This window comes from Hemitrygon akajei, chromosome 26 (genome assembly GCF_048418815.1).
Source record: "Hemitrygon akajei chromosome 26, sHemAka1.3, whole genome shotgun sequence".
In the NCBI taxonomy this organism is placed as follows: domain Eukaryota; kingdom Metazoa; phylum Chordata; class Chondrichthyes; order Myliobatiformes; family Dasyatidae; genus Hemitrygon; species Hemitrygon akajei.
Window position 1 is genome coordinate 58,658,019 of NC_133149.1, and position 26,530 is coordinate 58,684,548.

The 26,530-nt window shown below is 48.3% G+C and overlaps 1 pseudogene; it reads left to right on the top strand.

Moving 5' to 3' along the window:
- The first annotated feature begins 1,264 nt into the window (after window positions 1–1,264).
- On the top strand, window positions 1,265–2,378 carry LOC140716723 (uncharacterized; annotated as a pseudogene).
- The last annotated feature ends 24,152 nt before the right edge of the window (window positions 2,379–26,530 follow it).

Here is a 26,530-nt window from a genome sequence, read left to right on the forward strand (position 1 = left end):
TGAGGTAGGTAAAGGTGGGAAGGGCAGCAACCCTTTGGCTACCTGGAGGGATTATCTAGAAGCATTGGAGGAGGCTTTTGGTCTGACGGGGGGCACGGTGGAGCTTTTAGAGGAGCTTCGGGGCCTCCGTCAAGAGAAAGGAGAAAAGCTTTCTGAGTATCTTTTCCGGGTAGAGCGAAGGATAAATTGTCTGAGGCGACGGCGGGTCATTCCGGAGACGGGGGTGAATCAGATCAGGATAGACCAGGTAGCAAGGGGCGCCGAGGCATGAAGTGATTGCTACGAGTCTCCGGCAGTCCAGTAGATCGCGGCCCCAACCCATCCTTTGTTCAGTTGCTCAGAGAGGTGAGGGAGGAGGAAGACGCATTGGAATCGAAAGAGGGCTCCGGCAGTACGGCGCTCTCCTCCGTGGTAGCCCCTTGTAGTGAAGTGACTGGGGCCAGCTCCAATCGGGAGATAGTGAGCAGGTTCCTCCGCATGAGGGGACTGGCAGAGAGGGCCCCTCCCTGAAGGGACGGACTGCACAGAAGCCCGGGGGAGGCCGGGGTCCCGCGAGACGGGGTGTGTGTTATAACTGTGGGGAAGAGGGGCACTTCGGGCGGGAATGTGACCGGCTGGGAGCCCATCGAGGGGAGACTCCACGGGTGTCCAAGCAGTAAGGCGGGGGGGTCGGGAAGCTTAGAGGAGACCCAGTGAGGGAACGGCCTGGAGTCTCTGGGAAAACACAAAGTGCCACGGGACCCCGGACAGGAGAGGACCCTATCAGCGAAGGATTGGTGGGACCACGATCCAGCGTGTCAATCCGGATAAGGGAATAGATGCAAAAGCCATACTCGACACGGGGTCACAGGTCACGCTGTTGTACCGGTCATTCTACGATCAGCATTTGTCGCATTTACCCTTGACGCCCTTCAGTGCCCTGGAAATCTGGGGTAACAGTGCTGGTGATTATCCATACGATGGGTATTTGTCCGTGAGGCTGGAGTTTCTAGAGGCCGAGGAGGGAGTGTCTGAGCGCTGGTTTGCCCGGACCCAGTTGCGACGAGATGTGTATTAATTCTGGTGGGGACCAACACCCCTCTTGTACGGAGACTCTAGGAGAAGGCGGGTGAGGACTTTTTGGAGACTCTGACAGTGCACCCAGTGTTTCAAGCTGTCTTTAAGGAGGTGTGTGTGGTGGCATGAAGCGGGACACGGCATTGGAAGGAGGAACTGTGCCCAGTTGAAGCCCAGGGTGGTACGACCCGGTGATGTAGAGAGAGTGATGGGGATCAACTGTTCAGACTCTGGGAAGGAGTTCACTTCGTCATCTCAACTGAAGGTACATCGGCGAGTTCACACTGGGGAGAAACCGTTCAGCTGCTCAGAATGTGGGAAGGGATTCACTCGGTCATCTCAACTACAGGAACATCAGCAAACTCACACTGGGGAGAAACCGTTCAGCTGCTCAGAATGTGGGAAGGGATTCACTCGGTCATCTCAACTACAGGAACATCAGCAAACTCACACTGGGGAGAAACCGTTCAGGTGCTCAGAATGTGGGAAGGGATTCACTCGGTCACCTGACCTGAAGGTACATCAGTGAGTTCACACTGGGGTGAGTCCGTTCACCTGCTCTGATTGTGGGAAAGTATTCACGCACTCATCCAAACTACAGAGACACTTGCTGGTTCACACTGGGGAGAGGCCATTCACATGCTCTGAATGTGGGAAGGGATTCACTCAGTCATCCAAACTACAGACACACTGGCTGGTTCACACTGGGGAGAAACCATTTGCCTGCTCCGTATGTGAGAAAGGATTCACACGGTCATCTCAACTGAAGGAACATCAGTGAATTCACACTGGGGAGAAACCGTTTACTTGCTCAGACTGTGGAAAGGAGTTCGCTCGTGCAGCTCAGCTGAGCGTACATCAACGATTTCACACTGGGGAGAAACCGTTCAGCTGCTCTGAATGTGGGAAGAGATTCACTCTGTCATCTGACATGAAAATACATCAGCGACTTCATACTGGGGAGAGGCCGTTCACCTGCTCTGTGTGTGGGAAGGGATTCACTCACTCATCCACCCTGCAGACACCAGCTGGTTCACACTGGGGAGAGGCCGTTCACCTGCTCTGAATGTGGGAAGGGATTCACTCAGTCATCCAACCTTTTGTCACATCAGCGAATCCACACTGGGGAGAGGCCGTTCACCTGCCCTGAATGTGGGAAGGGATTCACTCGGTCATCCAAGCTGCAGAGACACCAGTTAGTTCATACTGGGGAGAAACCATTCACTTTCTCAGATTGTGGGAAGGGATTCACTTAGTCATCTGACTTGAAGCTGCATCAGCGAGTTCACACTGGGGACAGACCGTCAGACTATAAGATATAAGACCAGAATAAGGCTGTTGACCCCATCGAGTCTGTTCTGTCATTTTATCGTGGCTGATCCAAATTTCCTCTCTGCACCAATCACCTGTCTTGTCCCCGTATCCCTTCATGCCCGGATCAATCAAGATTTTATCCACCTCTGCCCTAAATGTACATAAAGAATTGACCTCCACAGCTGCCTGTGGCACGGAATTCCGCAGATTCACCACTCTCTGTCCGTTCTCTGTCATCTCCGTTCTGAAAGGACACCCCTCTATTCTGATGCTCTGTTCCCTGGTCGTAGACTCTTCCACCACAGGAAGCATCCTTTCCACACCCACTCAATCAAGCCCTTCCACAGTTTGATAAGTTTCAATGAGATCAGCCCTAATTCCTCTGCTGATACAGGATCAGGCCCATTAAACACTCTTCATATGACAATCCATTCAATCCTGGAATCTGTTTTTGTGAACATACTTTGAACCTTCTCCAGCTTCAGCACATCCTTTCCAAGATAAGCGGCCCAGACCTGTTCTCCAAGTGAGGCCTCACCAGTGATTACCAACTTCCCAAATTACATCCTTGCTTATATATTGTAGATCTCTGGAAATGAATGCTAACGTTGCATTTGCCTTCCACACCACAGACTCAACCTGCAAATTAGCTGTTAGGGAATCCTGAACATGGACTCCCGGTGTCCCTTTGCACCTCAGTTGTTTGGTATTTTCGGTCCATTTCGAAGAAGTTAACACTTTCATTTCTTCTACCAAAATGCATGAACATACACTTCCCGGCACTGTATTCCATCTGCTGTTTTTTCCCATTCTCTAAATCTATCTCAGTCCTTCTGTACCCTCTCTACCGAAAACTACCTGCCCCTCCTCATGTCTTCATATCGTCTGCAAACCTTGTGACAAAGCCAGCAATTCCGTCTTCCAAACTATTGGAATATAACACAAATCACCAGTCCGAACACAGAGCCCTGAGGAACACCACTAGTAACTGGCAGCCAACCAGATATGGCTCCCTTTATTCCCAGTCTTTGCCTCCTACCATTCAGCTTGTCATGGTCCGGTCCGTGACGTCTGCGTTCCGGTTCACGGTCCGGTCCGTGGACTCTGGACTCCGGGTCTTCTGGCTGTCCATTGTTTCAGTTGGGCTTAATCACAGGCACCTGATTCTCAAATTGGGGCTGGAATATAAGTGGCCCTGGGTTCAAATGTGGTTGCTGGTTCATCTTGTCAGTATCCTGTTCTCGCCTCTGTGGGGTTCGTCTTGACAGTATCCTCTCCTTGCCTCCGTTGGGTAAGACAGGCCTGAGGCTGGACTGTTCCCTTCCCTTCCCCTTCTTTCAGCAACCCACGCCTGAAGCCTTGCCTCCAACCTCACCTGCGTCCTCCCCTGTTATCACTGTCAAGTTTAACCGCTGGAGTGAGACTGGAGCCTTGCCCCGCCACCAGAAGAAACTATCTATCTAGGAGCTTGGAACTGTCTCTTTGTGTCCCCGTGTTTAGTGTCCGTGTATGAGTCCCGGCCCTACGTCCTGTCCCCAAGGAGGGGTCCTGGCTCTATGTTCTGTGTTCCCATGCTCGGGTCCAAGGCTCAGTAGGAAGACCGTTTGCCGCTACTCGAGTGGACTTTCGTTGTTTGTTGTTCCGTGTCCAAGTCCAGTCCAAGTCTCAGGCTTCGAGTCAAGTCCAGTCCGGGTCAAAGTCTCCGAGGAGGTTTCCAGTCCATGTTCGAGGCTCCGAGGAGGTTCCCAGTACTGTTACGTTGCCACGTCCAGTCCTCGTCTGGATTCGGAGTCCGAGCCCAAGTCAAGACCCAGGTTCCGGGTCCCCGTCCAGTCTCTGGCTCAGAATCCTTGTCCAGGTTCCTAGTTCCCAGTTCTTAGTTCCTCATCTAGGTCTCACCTTCCTACTCTAGTCTTAGCCCATGCCCTGTCTCCTAGTGTTGTCCAGGGCCTGTGTCGTGTCCAGTGTTGTTTCTTCCCCACTTCTTTCCTGATACACCTAGTCCTCTCCCTAGTACTTCAGTGTCTGTGTCTTGCATTTGGGTCCGTTCCCAACGCCCACCTTATGGCACCGCCACTGTTGAATCCATGCTAGAGTCTCCACTGTAATACCATGGGTTTATTCAGCAGCCTAGTGTGTTGCACCTTGTCAAAGGCCTTCTGAAAATCCAAGTATACAACATCTATTTCTTCACTCGGGTTGCTTTTCCAGCCGGAGTTTCACTTGAGGAAACGAATTCTCCTTTGTCGATCCTGCTTGTTGCTTCTTCCAAGAATGCCAACAGATTTGTCAGGGAAGATTTCCCCTTGAGGAAACTTTGCTGACGTTAGAGCAATAGAAGGCTGGAAGACAAATAGAGGGCTATGGGTAACCCTAGGTAATTTCTGAGGTAAGAGCATGTTCGGCAGAGCCTGTATTGTGCTGTAGGTTTTCTATGTTTCTGTGGCATATGGTCTTCAGTGGAAGATTAAAGGCAGAGCCTTGCAGCAGTTTTTTTCCGTTGGACCTTTGAGCAGCGGCCAGTCAGCATTTGGGTTTGCTCAGCAAGAACTGAAAGTTGTGCAGGAGCGAGTGGAGCGGTCAGTGTCAGAGTGAATGGAGTCCGAGTGGAGCGGTCAGTGTCAGAGTGAATGGAGTCCGAGTGGAGCGGTCAGTGTCAGAGTGAATGGAGTCCGAGTGGAGCGGTCAGTGTCAGAGTGAATGGAGTCCGAGTGGAGCGGTCAGTGTCAGAGTGAATGGAGTCCGAGTGGAGCGGTCAATGTCAGAGTGAATGGAGTCCGAGTGGAGCGGTCAGTGTCAGAGTGAATGGAGTCCGAGTGCAGCGGTCAGTGTCAGAGTGAATGGAGTCCGAGTGGAGCGGTCAGTGTCAGAGTGAATGGAGTCCGAGTGGAGCGGTCAGTGTCAGAGTGAATGGAGTCCGAGTGGAGCGGTCAGTGTCAGAGTGAATGGAGTCCGAGTGGAGATTCTGAGGCTTTAGCTGTCAGTGATGGGAGCCTTCAGTCAGAGAAGGTGTAATTAAGCTGAATGTAGAGATTTTTTGCCCCCTTCTTTTCAGTTGCTCAGTGAGAACAGTAGAGATTACAGATGGGGTAGTGGAAAGCTCCTCTTGTGGGATGCGGGAAACCAGGGACACCTCCAGTGCCCCCGATCACTACACCTTCGAGAAGTGGATCCGGCTGCAGCTTCTAACAACCTGCATTAAGAGGCTGGAACCGGATGAACACCAGATCATTCTGGAGGCTTCAGGGGTGATAGATGGGATGTTTAGAGAGGTGGTTACACCCAAAGTGCAGGACACAGGAAACTGGGTGACAGCCAAGGAAAGGAAAGGGGTTATACAGAGTACCCCTGTGGTCATCCCCTCAACAACTGGGGTATCGTTCTGGATACGGTTGCGGGGTGTGGGGGTGATCCAGCCAGGGAAAGTCACAGCCACTGGGTCTCTGTCTCTGTGACTCAGAAGGGAAGAGGGGAGAAGAGTCGAGCTGTGTGATAGGTGATGCATCCATTAAGGAAACGGACTGGATTCTGTGGGTGAGAACGAGATTTCAGGATGGTCCTGTGTGCCGTGGGTCCGGGACATCTCTGGTCGAGTGTTCAGCATTCTTACGGAAGGGGAACAGTGAATGTCGTGGTCCATGTGGGTACCAATGATATGGGCAGGTGGAGTATTGAGGTTCAACAAAAGGGGTTCAGGGAGTGTGGTGCTAAGTTCAACGGTTGTAATCTTAGGATTGCCACTGTGCCACGTGCCAGAAACAGGAAGGCTCAGGAATCGGTGCAGGAGGGAAGGTATAAGATTTTCAGATTATTTGAGCCAGCGAGGATTGCGGTGTTGCGTTGGGGGAGAGGGTGGCATCGTTGATGGAGGGTGGGGCAGGCAGGTCTCTCTCTCTCACACACAAACATATGCAGTGTGGGTATGGAGGGTAAGGAAGAGCGGGTTGAGTGGGAGAAGAGTGAGAAGGGGAATGAGGAGGATGAGGTTAGGGCTCCTTCTCAAAGACCCAGACTCACCCACCCCTCCCCCTCTGGAATTGGTCCCATTCCGTACCCCAGGCTGGGGGTGAGCATTGAATTGCCTTGTCAACCAGAAAATGAATGGTTCAACAACATCGGGTTAACACACTTTGATAATAGATTTACGTTGAGCTTGATTATTGAAATGCACTGTTTGTAAAACATTTACTGATGAGAAATGGTCTCAGTGAAGGTCCGAGAGTGGAAAACAAACCGGTGTTCAGCCCCACTGCTCCGTGCCAGACAAGAACCCCAATCTGAGTCTGTCCCATCTCTCTGTGCTTGACACATCTCCCTCTAATGTTTCCTCTCTCTGTACCTGTCCCAGAGTATTTTATTTCCCTTTTCAACCCCTTTCTCCTGTCTTCTCCCCATAACCTTTGACATCCTTAATTATCAAGCACTGATTAACTTATGTTTTAAATAAAACCTGTGATGAGCAAACCAAGCTGAAATGGGGTCGAGAGTTGACACCCTGTGAGCTATGCTGCTAATGAGAGAGAGAAGGGGGGGGGGGGGGGATGCGCCCAGCGCCGATGAGAGACATGATTTAATATTATGGCTCCTTGGCTGATTGTTTACCTTTGCTCCAAGGACTCTTTTGCCTGCTTGTAAGATTCTTGCAGAGACAGCAAGGCGGAGCCGGTTTGATGGACAGCCGGTGTCTAGCAAGTGATGATAAAAAGCAGCTCTGCTGTGACACAGGCAGACACACCACGGGACACTGAAAGAGCATTGTGCACCCATGTGAAGGTGGGGGTTTGGAGGATCGATCAAGGGCTCACAGTGTGTGAAAGGTGCGACCGGTGGGGGCTAGTTTGTGTGTCCACCCTTGCCTGGGTGACAGGTCCACCACTGAAGAACGGTCGTACATGGTCATAGTCGATGACCACAACAGGACAGGAAGCCAATGGACAGTTCGATGGTAACGTGTCTCTCTCTCTCTCCCTCTCTCTCCCTCCACCTAAACTGAACTCTTCACCATCGTAAGACTATCCATTTACCCCTAGACTTTGAAAGAGCTTGGTTTTGATTCCTATTTCCACACTTCTGTACATATCATTGCTAACCTGTTTCACATATTTGCATTTTTATAGTACTGTATTGCTTAGTTTACTAATAAACACTATTAGCTACAGTAATGCCAGACTCCAAAGTGTGTTTCCTTTCTGCTGGTTCGGTAACCCGGTCACGGGGTACGTGACAAACCGATGACTTGGCCTCCGAGCCGGCCATGTCAATGAATTTCTCAGGATCACTACCTGTAAATCATTGTGGGCAGGTGTTTTCAGGGAAATGCACGGCAGAAATGTCGCAAATGTTCAGGGAACACTGGCATGGCGTTCTGCACAGGTATGTTCCATTGAGGCAGGGAGCACACGGTGGGGTAGAAGAACCATAGTGTACAAAGGATGTAGAAAATCTAGTTGAGAAGATAAGAAAAGCTTATGAAAGCAATAAACTGAGTACAGATGGATTTCTAGAGAATTACGAGGTTACTTGGAAGGAGTGTAAGTGTGAATTAGGAGAGCCAGAAGGGGCCATGAGAAGCCCTTGGTGAGCAGGATTGAGGAAAACACCAAGACATTCTCCAAGTATGTGAAGAGCAAGAGGATGAGCAATGTGATCGTAGGACCAATAGAGTGCGATACCTGAGTTAGATCAGGTAGCAGAGGTACTTAATGAATAGTTTGCTTCAGTATTCACCAGGGAAGGGGGCCTTCACAATTGTGGGGATGACTTACAGCGGATTGAAATGCTTGAGCATATAGACATTAAGAAGGAGGACGTGCTGGAGCACTGGAAAGATATTAAGTTAGACAAGTCGCTGGGGCCAGGTGAGACATACCCCAGGCTACTGTGGGAAGAGAGGGAGAAAATTGCAGAGCCTCTGGCGATGATCTTTGCATTATCAACCAGGACGGGAGAAGTACCAGAGGACTGCAAGTTAGCAAATTCTGTCTTCAAATTTGACCAACCAAATATTAATACTGAAACTCTTGGCAGTGTCGAGGATCTGTGCCCAATAGGAGCTCAAAGCTGCTCCGCAGGTTGACCGTGTTGTTAGAAAGGCGTATAGTGTGTTGGACTTCATCAACTGTCGGACTGAATTCAAGAGCCATGAGGCAATGTTACAGGGATATAAACCCTTAGTTCCACACCACTTGGAGCACTCTGTTCATTTCTGGACACCTCACTACAGGAAGGATGTGGATACGACAGAGAGAGTGCAGAGCAGCGTTACAAAGATCTTGCCTGGATTGGAGAGCATGTCTTATGAGAATAGATTGAGTGAACTTGGCCTTTCCTTCTTGGAGTGACGGAGGACGAGAGGTGACTTGACAGAGGTGTATAAGATGACGAGGGGTTTGATAGTGTGGATAGCCAGAGGCTTTTTCCCAGTGTTGAAATGGCTAACACGAGGGGGCATCGTTTTAAGGTGCTTGGAAATAGGTACAAGGGGAGATGTCAGAGGTACGTTTTACACACAGAAGGGAGCATGGGACGCATTTCCAGTGAAGGTGGTAGAGGCGGATACAACAGGGTCTGTTAAGAGACACTTATATAGGTACCGTACACGGAGCTTAAAAATAGAGGGCTATACGGTAGGGAAATTCTGAATTAGGATCCATGGTCGACACAACATTGTGGGCAGAAGCGCCTGTAATGTGCTGTGGATTACTATGTTCTATGGTCACTCTCCCCTGCTATCAGATTTTTCTTCTCCAGCCCTTGACCTTTCCCACCCGCCTGGCTTCAACGATCACATTCTAGCTAATCCCTTTCCCCTCTGATTATACTGCACACCTTTTGATTCTGGCGTTTCCCCCGTCCTTCTCAGTGCTGAAGAAGGGACTCGTCCCGAACCGCCGGCAGTTTATTCTTTTGCACAGATGCTGCCTGAGCTGCTGAGTTCCTTCAGCGTTTTGAGTGAGTGGCTTTGGATTTCCAACATTCACAGACTCTCCCGTGTTCGCTCCAGGATTCGCCGTGACCAGGAGATCACATCGGCAAGCGTAAGGGTCGAAACCTTCTCGAAAATCACGCCTGCGCTCGGTAAACGAAAGGCTCATTGACACGGCAGCATGTCGGAGCGGCGCCACGGGCGGAGATTTCCCGCGACTGAGGGACAATTACTGTGAGATGCCGACACACCATGGATCCGCATCCCGGGACAGTCCGGGTCCTTTCCCTCTCTCTTGGCCCCGCGATCCGGATGAATGAATTCACTTTATTTCTGACATCCTTCTCATACATGAGGAGTAACATTCTTTTTGTTAAAGTAATAACAATAAATGAAATAAAAATAATAGTAATGAATAAATAAACCATGCTTATATTGAATAGATTTTAAAAACGTGCAAAAACAGAAATACATTATATTAAAAAAGTGAGGTAGTGTCCAAGGGTACAATGTCCATTCAAGAATCGGATGGCAGAGGGGAAGAAGCTGTTCCTGAATTGCCTAGTGTGTGTCTTCAGGCTCCTGTAACTCCTACCTGATATTAACAGTAAGAAAAGTACATGCCCTGGGTGCTCGATGTACCCAGAAGAAGCCAGAATAAAAATATGGGGAGGAGAAAGAGGCTAGCTGGAAGGTGGCAGGTGGGTGGGAAAGGTCAAGGGTTGGAGAAGAAATAATCTGGTAGGTGAGGAGAGTGCACCAGAGGGGAGAGAGAGAGGGAGGAGGAGGGGACCCGGCGGATGTAATAGGCAGGTGAGAAGTAAGAGTGTGGAATAGAGGAAGACGGGGGTGGGGGTGGGTTTGATCTATCAGAAGGTGAAATCAATATTCACGCATCAGGTTGGAGTACTCAGACCGAATATAAGATGTTGCACCTCCACCCTGACGGGGGATTTCATCCCGGCACAAGAGGAGGCCATCGATCGACATGTCAGAACAGGGATGGGAATCAGTATTGAAATGTTTGGCACTGGGAGGTTCTGCTTGGGACGGATGGTGCGAAGCTGCTCCACGAATTGTTCCCCTAATTGATGAGCTGATGCTCAGGAGGGAGGAGCAACACCTTATATTCCTGTTTCCCTCCAACCTGATGAGCTGAACCATAGCACCATTCTTGCCTGTTGAATCAAGAGCCCCAAGGGAAGCTGTCTCTCCATCTGAATGATGGTCTTTTTGACCTCCTGAAGACCTGTTTTTGAGTAACAGTAATGTTCCGCTGCTCTCCTGTGCCCACTTCCCCAGCTGGTCTCCACCCCACTGTAACCTCAGACAACCTTCACTTCCCCCACACACCAGTTCTGGTGCCATCCACAATATCACAAATTGTTCGATCTGCATTCCCCTCCAAATCATTCACACACGTGACCAGCACCAGTTCACTGCAAGGTGACAGAAAGAAGTGAGAGTAGAGCTCAGCTCAAACAAAGAAGACAAGCGAAACAAAGAGTAGGAGAGTGGTGGTGGAGGGGAACTCGTTGGGTCTGGTGTCCAGAAGGAAACGGAGAGCTCTGTGACTTTCCTGGTGGGAGGGGGAGGTGTACATGAACGGGGTATCCACAGTGACAGTAAGATGATCGTGGCCTGGGAACATGAAATCGTTGAAAAAATTTCTCCTGTGTTGCTTGGATTTCCAGCATCTGCAGATTTTCGCCTGTTTGTGACCGGGAAATTCCGTTTGTTGTGGACAGAGCAAAGGTACTTGACAAAGTGGACTCCCGATCTACATTGGGCCTCACTGACGTAGCGGAGGCTGAACCAGCAGCATCAGGTAGAGTAGATCAACCTGACAGACTCACAGGTGAAGTGTTACCTCACCTGGTAGGACGAATGGAGCTGAGAGGGAAAGAAAATGGGAGCGTGTAGAACTTCCCTCGCTTACAAGGATATGTTCCAGGAGGGGGATTAGTGGGAAGAGACGAATGGAATCCTTGTGGAAAGCAGAAAGTGGAGGGGGAAAGTAAAGATGGGAAGGTAGGAAGAGGTTTAGTGAAGATCGCCATGCAAATCGATAGGTTTACTAAATCAGCCAGTGTGAATGTGTTTAGTGAGCTCTGCCACCTGCCACGGTCGGTGTCTTTCTCGGGTCAGCTGTCACCTGAATGCGCCGGGGTGGACGGTGGAGGGTTTTACAGAGATGGCGAGTGGCATAGGGGTGAGGCGGGTTTACAGAATGGTGTAGGGTCAGAAGGGTTTACACAGATGGTGAGGGCTGCAAGGATCGGAGGTGTTAACAGAAATGGGGAGTGGTGTCTGGGTTGGAATAGTTTTCACAGGGGGCAAGGGGTGTAGGAATGCTACTCCACCTCTGTGGAAATGTACTGCAGTATCAAAATGGTATTTTTGTCTGTAACGAGCTGGAACCTGTATTGTATCAGATTGCTTTGTTAATAATCTTCGTGCAACATTTTGCAGATGTTTAATGCCAAACACACTAATTCCACAATCAACAGAGTGCACCCTGTCCTTGAACTTGTGTCTGAAGGAATGACTGTACCGTCTGTGTATTTTTTGGACAAAGCTATTACCAGTTGTTTTGCACTGCAAATCGTCCCTTCTGCAAGTGAAAATAACAACACTTATGATTGATCCACTCTGAGTTAATTGTTGTTGGTTGGAAGACGTAGTGAAAAGCTGCTTAACACCATCTCCTACCTGGACACTCACTCTTAACTGCACCCGCAGCTTCCTCTGCATCGCTTCGCCATCTCACCACTACACCGCTCGTCGTAGGAACTGAAATACTCATTCCGTCCATTGAGTCTTCTCCACCACTCGAATTTCCCTCTAAACTCCAAACTGCTGCTTTCTCCACGTCAGCTTCGACACCGTTATTAATCAACAACCCACCATTTATTGACTTAGAGTTCGGTCAAAGTTGGGCTGTTTTCTCTGGAGTGGAGGAGGATCAGGGTGACCAGAAAGAGTTTGATTAGATTACGAGAGGTATAGACAGAGTAGATAGCTGCCATTTTTAACCTTCTGTGTCAGAATGTCTAATCCCAGACAGCATGCATTTGGAGAGATGAGGGAGCTGTGGAATTCATTGCCACGGACGGCTCAGAGGCCAAGTCATCGGGTTTATTTAAAACAGAGGCTGATCAGTGCTTCATCAGTAAAGGTGTCAAAGGTCATGGGGAGAAGGCAGGGAACGGGGTTGAGAAGGAAGATAAAAGACACTGGGACAGGGACAGGAGGAGGAAACTTTAGAGTGAGACGTGTCAAGCTCAGACAGATGAGACAGACTCCGATAGGGGTTCTTGTCTGACACAGAGCAGTGGGGCCGAACACCGGTTCGTTTTCCACTCTCGGACCTTCACTGAGACCATTTCTCATCAGTACATGTTTTCCAAACAATACAACTTCAACGTAAATTTATTATCAAAGTGTGTTAACCAGATGCTATCGAACAATTCCTTGTCTTCTTGACAAGGCAACTCAATGCTCACCCCCAGCCTGGGGTAGGGAATGGGACCAATTCCAGAGGGGGAGGGTTGGGTGAGTGTGGGACTTTGTGAAGGAGCCCTAACTCCATCCTCCTCATTCCCTTTCCCCTTCTCACTCCCCTCCCTCTCATTCCACTGCATGTGTTTGTGTGTGTGAGATAGAGACCTGCGTGCCCAGTCATACTCCAACAACGCTCTATCCCCCAACACATTCACACTCCTCCGTACGCAGCAATCCTCACCAGCTCAAATGATCCAAAAATCTTATACCCTCCTCCTGCACCAACTCCTTAGCCACGTGTTAAACTGTATACTCTTCCTAATACTGGCAATTGGCACAGATGACAGTCCTGAGATCGCAGGCCTGGAGGAGCTGCCCTTTAAATTAGCACCTCACTCCCTGAACTCCCTTTACAGAACCTCGTTACTCTACCAGCCCATCTCATTGTTACCCACATGGACCACGACCTTCACTGTCCACCCTCCTTAGGAATGTTGAGCACTCGACCGGAGATGTCACAGACCCGAGCACACAGGAGGCAGCATATCATCCTGGAATCTCATTCTCACCCACAGAACATCCAGTCAGTTCCCTGAGCTGCTGAATCACCTCTGACCACAGCTCACCTCTTCTCCACCTTTCCCTTCTCAGTCTCAGAGCCAGTCTGAGTGCCAGAGACCCTACTGCTGTGACTTTCCTTTGCCAGGTCATCCCACCATCCCGGACAGTGTCATAAGGGGAGCGTTGGGAGAGGACCCAAAAGCAAGACCCAGACACTGAACTACCAGGAACAGAACTGGGCATGAGAAGGAAGCAAGGAAAATGGGGAAGAAAGGACACTGGACATGACACTGGCCCTGGACAAGACAAGTATTCTGGGCCTGGGCTCGGACTTGACCAGGACAGCGGAACCAGGACATGGAACTGGGAACTAGAAGCCTGGGCTTGGACTCCGAGCCAGAGACTGGACAAGGACCCAGAACCTGGGTCTTGACTCGGGCTCGGACTCCAGAACCAGGCGAGGACAAGACGAGGCTACAGGACGAGGAGAGGCACAGGATGGAACGAGAGACTCCTGGAAAGGACAAGGAAACCTCAGCACAGGACGAGGGAATCCCAGCACCGGGCCGGACAAGGTACTCCTGTGCTGGGCGAGGCACAGGGACATGACGAGAACCCAGAGCCTAAGTGCAACTACCTCTCAAATGTCCTACATATCACCCCTTCAGCCTCCTGAATGATCTGGAGTTCATCCAGTTCCAGCTCCAACTCCTTAATGCGGATTGTTCGGAGCTGAAGCTGGAAGCCCTTCTCACAGGTGTAGTTATCAGGGACACAGGAGGGTCCCCTGCCTTCCCGTATCCCACAAAGGAGGTTTCCACTATCCTGCCTGGCATCTCCACTGTTACAACTGAGAAAATGTAAAGAAGGGGCAAAAAAAATTCTACCTCCATCATGATTTTGATTTCTCTGACTGACTGCTCTCCCCACTGAAACCTCAAAGAATTAAAGCCTCAAAGTCTCCGCTCCAACTCTGTCCACTCCAACAACGACCGCTCCACTTGCTCCTGCTAATGAAGGTTTTCTTGATAATCCATCCTGACTGTGGAGTGGCCACTGTTGAAAGCTCAAAAATAACCTGCCCTGAACCACTGCCTTTAATACTCCATTGGCGAACCTGAGTGAATTACATCCTCTCAAGCTACTGACCTCTCCGATTCACGATGGGTCAAAGCTTGGTTGGGGGACACAAGGAGGAATTACTGATTGAAACTCATCCCACATTCAGAGCAGGTGACCACCCTGCCCGCAGTGTGAACCCACCACTGTCTCTGCAGTGTGGATCAGTGTATGAATGCCATCCCACAGTCTGAGCAGGTTGACGTCCTCTCACTGCTAAAATCAGTCTGGTGTGTCAGTAGGTGAGATGAAAGTGTGAATTCATTCCCTGTCTGAACAGATGAACAGCTTCTACCCAGTGTGAACTCGCTGATGTTCATTCAGTTATGATGACTGAATGAATTCCTTCCCGCATTCTGAGCCGTTGAACAGTTTCTCCCCAGTGTTTACTCGCTGATGTTCATTGAATACTGGACTGAAAGAGATATATTCGAATGTACGCAGCTTAAGATTTAAAATGCATGATCTTGAAATTCAGCTACAGATTCGCAAGTATGACGTGGCTATCTCTGAAACTTGGCTAAAGGATGACTGCCATTGGGAACTAAACATCCAAGGATATATGGTGTATCGGAAGGCTAGGTTAGTAGGTAGAGGGGGGTGGTGTGGCCTACTGAATCATAAATATCAGTAAATCATTAGAAAGGGATGACACAGGATCTTCTCTATGGTTGGAGGTGAGAAATGGCACAGGTGAAAGGACCCCAATTCCAGTTGTATACAGGCCTCCAAACAGCAGTCAGGATGTTGTTGTTGAGCCCACTAGGAGATCGGCTGCACTGGGTTGGATGTTGTGCAGTGATCCGGAGGAGATAAGAGAGTTTAAATTTAAGGAAACCTTGGGAAACAGTTATCACAATATGATTGCGTTCACTTTGAGATTTGAGACGGAGAAACTAAATTCCAATGTGTCGCTATTTCAGTGGAATAAAGGAAATTACAATGGCATGAGAGAGGAACTGGCCAAATTTGACTGGAAAGGGACACTAGCAGAACGGACAGCAGAGTAGCAATGACTGGAGTTTCTGTGAAAAATGAGTGAAGTGCAAGACGGGTATATTCTAAAATAGAAGGAATTTTCGAATGGAAGAAGGACACTACCGTGGCTGACAATTGAAGTCAGAGCCAAAGTAGAAGCAAGAAATTGGGCTTACAAGGAAGGCAAAGTTCTTTGGAAGATAAAGGATTGGGAAGCTTTTTAAAAACTTGTAGAAGGAAACTAAGAAAGTCATTAGGAAGGAAAGATGAATTATGAAATGAAGCTGGTGACTAATATCAAAGATGATACTAAAATCATTTTTAAGTATATAAAGGGTAAAAGAGAGTTGAGGATAGATATAGGACAAATAAATGACGCTGGTGATATTATAATAAAAGATGCAGAGGAACTGAATACGTAATTTGCACCAATCTGCACAGTGGAAGACATCTGCTGTATAGCGGACATTCAAGAGTGTCAGGGAAGTGAAGGATGTGCAGTGAAAATTACGACTGCGAAGGTGCTCAGGAAGCTTAATAGTCTGAGGATGGATAAATCTCCAGGAACTGATGGAATGCACCCTCAAGTTCTGAAGGAAAAAAACTGGAGATATTGCGAGGCATTAACGATGACCTTTCAAAAATTGATAGATTCTGGCATTGTACTGGATGACTGGAAAATTGCAAATTTCACTCCGCTGTGGGAGGCAGCAGAAAGGAAACGATAGACATATTATCCTGTCTTTAGTGGTTGGAAAGTTGTTGCAATGGATTGTTAGGGATGCGATTAGGGAGTACTGGGAGACGCGTGACAAGATAGGCCAAAGCCAGCATGGTTTCCTGAAAGGAAAATCCTGCTTGACACAGCAGCTAAATTTCTTTGAGGAAATTACAAGCAGGGTAGACAAAGGAGATGCAGTAGACGTGGTGTACTTGGATTTTCAAAAGGCCTCTGACAAGGTGGCTGCTTAGCAAGACAGGAGCCTATGGAATTACAGGGAACTAACTAGTGTGGGTGGAGCATTGGCTGGTCGGCAGAAAACAGAGAGTGAGAATAAAGGATCCTATTCTGGCTGGCTGCCTGTTACCAGTGGGCTTCGACAGGGGTCGGTGTTGGGACCGCTGCTTTTTACGATGTATGTCAATGATTTGGACTACAGTATCAGTGGATTAGTGGCTACAATTGCCGATGATTCAAATATAGGTGGAGGAGCGGATAGTGTTGAGGGAACCGAGACCCTGCAGGGAGATGTAGATAATTTACGGGAATGAGGAATGAAGTGACAAGTGAAATACAATGTTGAGAAGTGTATGATGATGCACTTTCGTGACATAAATAACGGGCGGACTATTATTTATATGGGGCGAGAATTCAAAATGCAGAGATGCAAAGGAACAACGGAGTTCTTCTGCAAGATGCACTAATGGTTTACCTCCAGGTTGAGTCGGTTGTGAAGAAGGCGAATGAAATGTTGGCATTTATTTCTAGAGGTATAGAATTTCAGAGCAGGAATGTGATGTTGAGGCTGTATAAGGCACTCGTGAGACCACACGGAGTATTGTGTGCAGTTTTGGGCTCCTTATCTTAAAAAGGATATACTGACATTGCAGAGGGTTCAGAGCAGATTCACAGGAATGTTTCCAGGAATGAAAGGGTTACCGGATGAAGAATGTCTGGCAGCTCGTAGCTGTATTCCCTGGAGTTCGGGAGAATGAGGGGGGATCTCATAGAAACATTCCCAATGTTGAAAGGTCAAGTCAAGTCAGGTCGGGCGTATGGGGAAAAAAGGGTAAAGCAAGAAGGGACGGAATTATATTGACATGAACTAGAATGGAAACATACAAGTGCAGGGTTTATGGGAGAAACAAGAAGGGAAGGATTTATATCCCCGTGACTTACTATGCTTAATTATTCCTTTGTCATGTTGCAAAACATGCTTCCGGATTGCTTCAGTTTTTTTTTCATTATGAAATAATTGAACACAGGCCATTTTAGCGTGAAGCATATCAGGAAAGAAATCATACAGGCTTGAGTGCAATTTTGGGAGCCTTGATTGATTTCATTTAACCGCTTTCTTAAGTCATGGGAATGACTTTAACTAAATTCGCAGTATTGTGTTTTATTACGTATAATCGATAGAATTTGTTGGGGGTAATTTAACTTTCATTGGAAGACAGAAGTAGGCAAAGTTTTATTTCCCAATTGACTACACCACAGTCCAGTCCAGCTGACAGCGGGAATGCGCCTTTAAGTTGGAATGTCAACCGCCGTTTATCCAAAGACTGACTTAATTTCTTAACGTAGCCAATCATTAAACGAGGTAGCGGAGGCTGGTGTGATACACATTGGGTTAGTAAACGAGCATCTGAGTCGGCCAGCGCCGTCTTGTGGGAATGTCTGACAGTGAATGGAAATAGATGGACATATCCGCAGACGAATGAGCGCCTCTGGCGACTACTCAGGATGCGGCACCATTAATCAACTGAAGCATCGAAGTGACGGGATATTTCACCGCGCTGATCGCCTGCTCCCTGAATTTCGACTGAGTCACCGCGTAAATAAATGTGTTCGTGCAACAGCTAAAATCCATCAGGAAAAACCCGACGTACTGAAAGATCCATTCAGAGTCATTGAAATCGTTTCCTTTTCCTGAGACCTGATAATATATGAAATTTAAAACATATGTCATACACAGGAGGATGAAATTGCCGGAGAGGGTGAAGAGTAAAACCACAGACCTCCTCCTGCTCTCCATCTCCGGGTCACTGCGGTTCTCCCCCTTGCTCTGACCCTTCAGCCCCTTAAGGACCCGACTGGCCACTAAAATGTGCCTGACTGTCAGAGCGTTGAGCAGCAGGATCCCAGTGAAAGGGAGGAAAGGAGTTAAAACCGTATCCAGCCAGTCATATCCTTCCCACCAGGGGTCAGTGTAATAATTGTCCTTGGTAATACAGAGCCACGGTACATTGTCGATGATCACACTGGGTTCCCGTACAAAGTATCGGGGAATGCTTCTCACAAACGCTGGTACGCCGGTGGCTGTTAGAACCACAGCCGCAGTTTTCCCGGTGCAATATTTTGTTTTCAGTTTCTGGCAGCAAATGGCGACAAATCGATCAAAGGTGAAAACGACGGTGAACCAGACAGAACAGTCTGTGGCTGTGAACTTCAGTACATCGATAACACTGCACACAGGGGTGATGCCCAGAAAACTCCACTAGAAGTAATACACTCTGATTCGAGTCAAAATGACGCTGGTGACAACGGTCAGTAGATCGGCCGCTGCCATGGCCACCAGGTAGCGAGTGGTGCAGGTAGAGAGGCCGCACTTTCCCCGGGACAGGATCAGAATCGCCACTACATTCACTGGAGAGAGGAGACACTCGGAATTACTTAAAACATTGTCCGTGAATTAATTTGGGATCGGGATTTAGCTAAAACTCGGGAGTGCTAGAGTCTGTAAACGTAATCTAACACCAGAAATGTCTCCGGCCTGTATTCTTCAGTGTGGAGATAAGTCGATGTGTGGGGAATCGTTGGCGATAAAAACGATCTACATGAACAACAACGATCGGTGCTGATCCCCATTCCAGTCGCTGATCGGGCCGGTTTCACTGAATTAACTGTGACTGACCAGGACTCTGGAAAATCAGCATCTGATGAGGCTGAGAAGGGATACAGAGAGGAGCAACACACACAAAACTGGAGGAACTCAGCAAGTCAGGCAGCATCCATGGAATTGAATAATCTTTCGTTTCGGGTCGAGACCCTCATTCAGAACGAAGCGCTGCCCCGATTTATGACGGGTTTCAGAGGGAAAGCAGGAACAACTTAGTGACCTGTGGCTGAGTTGCTCCGTTAATGGATTAATTCTACAGCGTAGTTTAATTCGACACGGCAGCAGATCCGTGAACACTGTTTCAGGTGATCAGACACAATTATTGACCAACAGGCAGTGGGATCGGACTGTGACAGACTCCACAGGGAGACGTGAAGCACAGGACTAGGGTTCCCCTCTGATCAATAACTTAGGAAACGTGTACTTCAGAATGCAAACATCTCCCAGTCACAACTTCCCGGAGAGATCCCTGGCCCCAGCACTGGGACATCTCTGGACAAGGTGTCATTCAAGGCAGGAACAGCGTTCTCTTCGATCCCGTGAGTTAGAGAAACGTAGACTTAGTTCCACTTGTTATTAAATATGAAAATTCAGAATGTGAAATTGACAGGATCGATATCTCTGATGGATATTTGTGCAGCGATGATCAGGTTGTAAGCTTGTAACATTATTTTAAACAGGTTCACACCGGTTAACACACAGAAATACCGAACATGAAATGCTCTGCTCACTCACCCGGAACTCCAATGACGGCAATGAACATGTACAATATTTTCTCCACACTGATATACCTATCGAACATTGCAGACATTTTCTCTGGCCAGTGATTTGTCTCTTTGTGCGACAGGCGATCTCTCGGAATGAAATGTTAAGGCAGCACATGCCTGGGGTTTTTAAAGCCATTTAGCAATTCCACAGGGACGGATTTCAACAGATTTAAAAATAAAGGTTTTTAAATTATTTACATACCAATTACGTTAGACAGGTGCAATCCCTGCGATGACAGTTAGTGATTAAATTAATGAATAATATTTAGATCATTTGTGGGAGTTAGTTTGTTACAACAAAGGTGACTGACCCGTTCCAGGTGTCTTATCAATTAAATGTGCTTCCACTGTAACTATGTACTTCAAAGGAACCAGTTGTCCGACAGAGAATATTGAAGTAAATTATGTCACTGTGCCTGTGAAATTGTTCGGAATCATCTACTGTTACCATTCTCCTCAAGAGTATAAACTCTTGATGTAATTTGTGGTTGTGGGACTCTACTGAGAGGGCCTCGAAGAAAATGTCTGTTTGTGTTGATGAATAAACACAATTTCATACCCACTCAATCCTCCAATTGCTTCAGTGATTTAGTAAAACGCAGGTCATTTGGGGACTCATCCAGGACCCATCCCTAACCCGAACACATGCCATATAAATTGCGCAGTCTAGAGGGGGTGGGGTATGTTTTATTCATGTCACTCCGTATGTGTCAAAGAACACGGCTGAGAGCTGGAGAGGCGGATAAGAAAGTGCAGTTTTGAGTGTGTGTGTGTGTGTGTGTGTGTGTGTGTGTGTGTGTGTGTGTGTGTGTGTGTGTGTGTCTGTGTGTGTGTGTGTGTGTGTGTGTGTGTCTTTCTGTATGTCTGTGAGTGTTAGTGTGCGTCAGTGTGTTTCTGAGTCCGTGTCTCTGCTTGTCCCTGCCTGATTGTACACGTGCCCGTACACCTCAAATTCAGTTTATCCCCCTTGGTTCAGCCCCTTCCCATCTGTCTCCGCAATGCAGATGTTCTCGAACTCTCATTTCAAACGCTTCACAAAATGGCTGCTGAACCGTAACAAAGGAAGAACAGAGGGCAAATTTCAAATTGCATTTTTTATTCATGTATGTGGAAATAAAACAACCTTGAGACTGGTCACAGCTCCATTTCAGCAGCCACCCCCACATGTACATGAGATTATCCCGGAGCAAGAATTAGTTCAAGCAGTTCACAAAATAGCTATTTCCACAAAAAAAAAACAAGAACAGAGGTAAAAGTTCATATTGAGTTAATTATTATTGCATAAAAACGGAACAAGCTTGAGTTCTGACACACCTCCAAATCCACCGGCTCCCCCAAGCCAGTGCTCACCCCCGAATCCGCCAGCACCCTCGACTCTGTGCAAATCAGTGTGCATCCACAAATCTGTGCTCACTGGCAAAACCTCATTCAACCCTCAAATCAGCGTGCGCCCCAAAAGCAACCGACACCCAAAAATTCCAGTGCACTCACACATTCTCTGACTTACCCCTAAATCTGTGTACATCCGGAAAGCAACATTCGCCGCCAAATCTGTATGCACCCCCAGATTCACCGAGAGGTCCCGAAATATGTGCACATCCGCAAATCCATGCGGACCCCAAATCCGTCCACACACCTACACATTACACTCTCACCGAGCAGGATTCACTTCAACCACTTTACAAAATAACTGCGTCCACCATAAAAATAGCCAGAACAAAGTTTGAATTGCAAACACACGCCCACATGCATATTCCTCGTATTATCGTTGCCATCCCCTTAAATCTTCGCACCTTATCAAATCCATCTTTATCCCCTCATCAGTGGGATGATCCCAAATCCACCGACCCTCATATTCGCTGAAAAAACCCGAAGTCTGCTCACATCCACAAATCCCGGTGCACCCCCATATTCACCAAAATATCCCTAAGTCAGCGCAATCCTCAAATCTGTGTGCACCTCCAAATCCGTGCCCACGCCGAACCCGCAGACAACTCCAAATCCACCGACACCTGTGCGCACCCCAAACCTGCTGACGCCCCAACATGAAAATTACATTATATCTGAGCAAGAAACATTTCAAGCAGTTCTCAAAATATCTGCCTGCACCATGAAGAACAGCAAGAACAGAGGTCAAGGTTCCACATGCATTTATGTTTAAAGTTTGTATCAATGAAGCAACCTTGAGATTCGACAATCTCCAAATCGACCGGGATTCCCAAATCTGCGCTAATCTGCAAATCTGTGTGTTCTCCCAAAACTGTGCACACCCGCAAAGCCGCATACAAACCACAACTCAGTGTTCGCTCCCAAATCAGTGTGTACCCCAAATCCATGCGCACCCCAAATCTGCCGGCACTCCCAAATCCACCCACATACTCAGATCGGTGCGCATCCCAAACCTGCCGACACTCCCAAATCCACCTGCATACCCAGATCCGTGCGCACCCCAAACCTGCCGACACTCCCAAATCCACCCACATACTCAGATCGGTGCGCACCCGAAACCTGCCGAAAATCCCAAATCCAACTGCATTCCCAGATCCGTGCGCACACCAAACCTGCCGACACTCCCAAATCCACCCACATACTCAGGTTGGTGCGCACCCCAAACCTGCCGACACTCCCAAATCCACCTACATACCCAGATCTGTGCGCACCCCAAACCTACCGACACTCCCAAATCCACCTACATACCCAGATCGGTGCACACCCCAAACCTACCGACACTCCCAAATCCACCTACATACCCAGATCGGTGCACACCCCAAACCTGCCGACACTCCCAAATCCACCTATATACTCAGGTCGGTGCGCACCCCAAACCTGCCGACACTCCCAAACCCACCTACATACCCAGATCCGTGCGCACCTCAAACCTGACACACCGAAATCAGTGTGCACACCTGCATTCGACAACAACGTCCGTACATCAGGAAATCAATGTGCAGTCCCATTTCCATGTGTACCACCAAACCCGCTGACATCGCCACAGATATATTAGATTTTCCGAGAACAAAACTCATTTCAAACAGTTCGCGAAATAGCTGCCTCCATGTTAAAAAGTTCAAAGTTCATAATCTGTTCATTATTAATTTTTCTTTGTGTGTCTGCATCTCTGAGTGTTTATATGCGTTTAAGTGTGTGTCTTTGTGGGTAGCTAGCAGAAAACGTTGGCGCTTTGTCGTGACAACTTGGCTACTGAGAACACTTGGCGATGACAACAGTGTGTACACTGGTTCGGGGAACTATATAGCATTGCATTGCATGTAAGGGATACAGAAATATCATGGGCTTAACTCTGAGCAGGTTGAACAGGGATTGAAAGAGTAAACCTTTTAGGAGCGTTTGTTGGTTCTGGGCAAAATTAAGGGAGAAATCAGTTTGAAAGCCGTCGAATATTGAATGCACACGGAACGGGACACAGTGGAGACACGGGGAGGCAGGAGTGATTCAGCGGCTGATCTTGCTTTACGGATGTACTAAGATTTAGCGGAATGGAAGCGAATGGGTGGGTCACAGGGATTTTGAGGTGTCCGTTGCCTCTGGGTTGCACACTGATTTGAAGGTTGAATGCGCGTTTACCATTGAGCACAGATTTGTGGGCTCACACTGATTTGCACAGAGTTGGGTGTGTTGGCGGATTCGGGAAACACACTGACTTGTGGGAGCCGTTGGATTTTGAGTAGTATCGAATCTCAAGGTTGTTCCGTTTATACAGACTTCAATAATAAATGCAATATGAAATTTGACGTCTGTTCTTGCTTTTGTTAAATAGAGACAGCCGATTTGTGAACTATTTGAAATTATTCTTGCTCTGTGCATGTGGGGGTGTCTGCTGATTTGGACAGGTGACGAGTCTCAAGGCTGTTTCATTTGTACATAAAATAATAATAATAATAAATGAAATTTGAATTTCCATCTGTGTTCTTGATTATTGGGCAGAATGGCCTACTTCTGCTCCTAAATCTTTTGGTCTTATGGTCTGATAACAGATTCTTGAGGCACAGCACTGGTGAATATGACCAGTTTACAACCACTCTTTGCCTTCTGTGTGGCAAACCCCTTCTGGATCCACAAAGAAATATACAGTTGGATCCCTTGCCTCCTTACTTTTTCAATATTCCTTGCATGGGGTATCTTATCCAAGGGATATGCCAAGGGAGATGAAATTAGGGCCATGAACCAAGGGGGATGAACTGAATCGGAGACGGACACGCGTATAGTCATCCAGGGTCAGGCAGAGACAATGGGTCTACACACACGCACGCACGCACACGCACACGCACACACACACACACACTGACACAAACTTTATTACCACCTCTTCCGCTCTCAGCTGTGTTCTTTGACACATACAGGGTGCTATGATTAAAACATGCTCCCCCACACTAGACTGGTGAGTTTGATGGCGATATGTCAGGGTTAGGGGCGGGTCCTGGACGAGCCCCCAATGTTCTGAGTATGACCGAGTCGCTGAAGTCGTTGGGCGTTTCATGGACAGGAAAGTGTTTATTCATCACCACAAACAGACATTATTTTGGAGACACCCTCGGTAGAGTCCCCTAAACATAACCTTCATCAAGAGTTTATGCTCTTGAGGAGATTGGTAAGAGTAGGGCATTCAATGCAGTTTCACAAGCTACTATGTCATAATTTACTTCCATATTCTGTGTCTGACAAATGGTGCATATGCACAGTGGGAGCACCTTTAACTGATAAGACACCTCGGTTGGTTCAGTCACCATTGTTGGGATAAACTAACTCCCGCAAATGTTCTAAATATAAATTAATCAGTTTATTCTGAATCTGTCACAGCGAGGATTGCACCTGCTTGATGTAATTGGTTTGTAAGTAAATTAAAAATCTTTACTTTTAAATCTGTTGAAATCTGTCTCTGTGGAGTCGCTAAATGATATTAAAAACCTCAGGCATGTGTAATCTCAACATCTCATTCCGAGAGATCGTCTGTAGCACAGGAGGACAAACCACTGGACAGAGAAACGCTTGGTCCCAGCAGAGGCACGGAGAAGGACAGAGGGAGTGCGCCTCCACGTCCGCTGAAGACGGCGGATGAATGCTTCGACAGATGTAACGCCAACCTGCTCCTCCTGGGCAGGAAACAGTGGAGGTTGGTAGCCGAGGAAGCACTCGAAGGGGGACAGCTGAGGACGGATAAGAGTTTATGGCGGATTCGGCTCAAGGTAGTTGCTGAATCCACGCGGTTGGGTTCTGGGAGACCAGACACTGCAATACAGTCTCCAGCTGTGGGTTGGCCCACTCGTTCCGGCCATTGGTCTGTGGGTGGAATCCTGAAGACAGACTCACAGAGGCACCAGGAAGAATACAGAATGCCCTCCAGAAGATGGATGGGAATTGACAGCCCCTGTCTGACGTAACTTCTACAGGCAAACTATGTAATTTAAAGACATGCAGTACTAGTAATTTGATGTTCGCTTGGCAGAGGGGAGTTTATATGAAGGAATGAAGTGTACAGACTTGGAGAAACGATAAACTACTGTGAGAATGGCAGGTTTACCATCTGATGGGGGAAGACCGGTGACAAAATCCAGGGTATCCTGGAGATGGACAGGGGTTGTAACAGACCAGCGGCTAACCGGTTATTCTTGTCTTGAGCACAGGCGGAGCAGGCTGAGACGAAGGCGCGGATGTCATCTCCCATGGAGGGCCAGCAGAACCGCCGACTGATGAAGGCCTGAGTACGCTTGGTTCCAGGGTGACAGGATAACCGGGAGGAATGATCCCACTGCAATACCTGTGAGCGGACAGAGCTGGGAACATAAACACGGTCAGTACGGCATTGACTAGGGGCAGCCTCGCTCTGCCGAACAGCTCGCACAATGGATTCCATGTCCCATTGCACTGCACCCACAGTCAGTGAGCAGGGAGGATAACATCGGGGAAATCTTTCAGAGGAGGGAAATCTTCGGGAGAGGGCATCAGGTTTCCAATTATTGGAACCGGGGCGGAAGGACAGAATGAAATTGAATCTTGAGGAAAACAGGGACCAACGAGCTTGACGGGAATTGAGACGCTTGGCAGTTCGGATATATTCCAGATTCCTGTGATCAGTCCAGACAAGGAATTGCGCCTTTGCTCCCTCCAGCCAATGCCTCCACTCCTCCAGAGCTAGCTTCACATCAGCTGCTCCCGGATCGCGAGATCACAATTCCGCTCAGTGGGAGTGAGGCGGTGAGTGAAGGAGGCGCAGGGGTGGACCTTCTCATCCTTGGCCGAGCGCTGAGAGAGAACAGCCCCTACACCAATGTCAGACGCATCCACCTCCACAATGAACTGCCGGCCGGTGTCGGGTTGAATCAGGATGGGGGCAGAGGTGAAACTTTCCTTCAGGGCGGAGAATGCTTTTTCAGCAGCAGGGGACCAGGAGAATCTGACAGCCGATGAGGTAAGAGCAGTGAGTGTCGCAGCCCGTGGACTGTAATTTCTGATGAAGCAGCGATAGAAGTCTGCAAAGCCCAAGAAGCGTTGCAACTCCCGACGAGCCGAGGGTCTGGGCCATTCGACCACCGCCTTGTCCTTCTGTTGGTCCATCTGAGTGCAACCGGCTGAAACTATATACTCCAGGAACGAGATTGTGTTGCGATGAAACTCACATTTCTCAACCTTCAAAACGATTTGGCTCTCCAGAAGGTGCTGGAGAAATC